At 29.6% G+C, this 2,500-nt stretch overlaps 1 protein-coding gene across 3 annotated transcripts in view; it reads left to right on the top strand.

Moving 5' to 3' along the window:
• dgo (ankyrin repeat domain containing protein 6 diego) overlaps positions 1–2,500 on the top strand; it is a 131,026-nt gene that overhangs the window by 11,601 nt on the left and 116,925 nt on the right. The gene's annotated exons all lie outside the window — the stretch shown is intronic.

Genomic DNA, 2,500 nt, shown 5'->3' with positions numbered 1-2,500 from the left:
CATACCTCTCGTAGGTATAGATTATATTCCAATTAGTCTGCACATTACGCGTCTTCCCTCAATTTGTAAATATTCTATAAATATATTCTTCTATGAATAAATTCATTTTCAATGAAATTTTGTTATCGTCCCTTTTGTGACGTTCAAGACGAAAGTTTATCAAAGATACATATTTATAAATTGTTCAAAATATCCGAGGAATAGTTTTTTTATTTTTTTATTTTTTTTTTTTTTTTTTTTTTTTTTTTTCGAGAGAGAGAGAGAAAGAACGCGTACATTTCCTTATATATTGCATATAAAAAGTGTTATTTTTCTTTTTATTTATCTATATTTAATATCTTTTATAAGTAATATAATTTTTATCCAGACATTAAGTAAATTTCGTATCGATCGAAATAAAGATGACATTTTATCGTAAGAATTTATTATTTTTGATCATTTCACGCGATTTTTATATTCGATCGATCAGATAAATTATATTTTTTAACGACGCTTATTTATGAATCAAATCAATAAGGATGAGCAAATATTACATTTAACGATCCTGAACTTGGATGAATTTTAATCGATTAGAAACGGCAAATTCATGAGATTATCTTTCCATTCGATCTTCATCGATCATTATCAAGATCCATGTGGGATTCAGATAAAAAGCTTTTTCTTATTTCTTGTGACGATTACTTCGAAACACGAGTCCTTATGATACTTCTGGTTCATAGGTATCGTTTCCAAGAATAGTCGATAAGAAAATGTTAGAAATAGTTTTTACGTTGGTTAGTTTCTCTTCCAGGTTGATCGTCCTTCCTTCCTATCTTTCTCTTTCTAAAATAAGGAAAAGGATTGAATGTATAGACATTGCCGCGCAGGACACGAAGAAGACGCATGCGTCTTGGCAACGACTATAGTTACAAACGTTCCTAGTAGAGAGCTACTTGACGCGGAAAGGCAAATGGTCGTGTGCGGCCATCGTGATCGGTTCTACGCACGACTACCTTATTATTTCACGACGATCGACGAACGCAGTCCAGAGACGGTATCCGGTAATCAATTTTTCCTTCTCAAGTCGTAAACCGATCGTCGCACCCATCTCCTTCATTTTCTTGTGGAATTTTATTTTATACCATTATGAAACTATGTATATATATATATATATATATATATATATATATATATATAGAGAGAGAGAGAGAGAGAGAGAGAGAGAGAGAGAGAGAGATAGAAATATATGGTGTAGTAAAATGAATTTTCATTTATCTATATATCACATATCATGTAATAATAATTTCTCTTTCTTCTTTTTTCTCTCTCTCTCTTTTTTTTTTTTTTTTTTTTTGTAGACTACATTCTTTGAAACGACATAACCAACGATGACGTTCTTCAATTTTCTTGAAATTATTATGAGAAATGTATATTAAAATATTACGATCGTAACAAGTCCCTTCTTATTTGGTGTATCATATATTTATATGATAGTGTACAATATATGAAAAGGTATTATATTTAAACATAATTGCGTAACAGAATTGTTAGAATAATAACATCATTCATAGTAGTATAAATATGAATTATGTCGAATAATTTATATCAATCCGACATATTGTGAATTATCAAACGCTAATCCAATAAGCGAAAATTAAAAACAAATATATTTATTATTAGCGTTAACACTTATCTATCCGTCCTTTAAAAATCTTTAGAAATCTTTTCTATATAACCAATGTATTTCTTCCTTTGCAGGAATATAAAAAAGAAAAAAAGAAAAAGAAAAGAAAAAAAAAGAAAGAAAGAAAGAAAGAAAGAAATACGATTTCGAAAAGCGATTTGATTATCATTCGGTGAATCACTTGTGTTTGTGTGTGTGTGTGTGTGTGTATGTATGTGTGTACAGTACGCATAATTTGTAAATGTTTTCAGTGCTTTTATCCTGTGAGTTTAAAAATACCTATATATATACATATATATATATATAAATTAAATAAATTCAGTACCAATCATTATCCATTACTATCCGCAATAATATTGTTTATTTTAAAAAATGAACGAAATTTCGATTAATGGAATAACATGCGATTGAAATTAATTTTCGGCTGACGTTTTCCACCGTCACGGAAATATCGATCCTCGCGCGAAAAAGAACAGAGAGAGAGATAAAGAAGAAAGAGGGAAGAAGAGTAGGGGTGTGAAAGGAAGAAAAAGAGAGAGAGAGAGAGAGAGAGAGAAAAAAAGAGTAACTTAAGAATGTAATTAATGAAGCGTCAAAGATATTCATAAAGCTGTTTGATCCTTCCCTTTGGACTTTTGGTTGGTATTTAAGTCGTGTGACCGGTGTAACTTTTCTTTGTGAGCCTTGATAAATCCGGTATAATTTGCAACGCGTCGATCGTTAGGTAATTAAATCACATTAAAAGTGAAATAAAAAATAGTTAAAAGAGAAGTCGTAAAAATTAATAAGATTTTTTTTCTTTTTTCCTTTTTTTTTTTTCCTCTTTCTTTCTTTCCT

Source organism: Vespa mandarinia, chromosome 1, assembly GCF_050613455.1.
Source record: "Vespa mandarinia isolate Hongniang chromosome 1, ASM5061345v1, whole genome shotgun sequence".
Lineage (NCBI taxonomy): Eukaryota > Metazoa > Arthropoda > Insecta > Hymenoptera > Vespidae > Vespa > Vespa mandarinia.
This window is presented reverse-complemented; position numbering and strand designations above follow the sequence as displayed.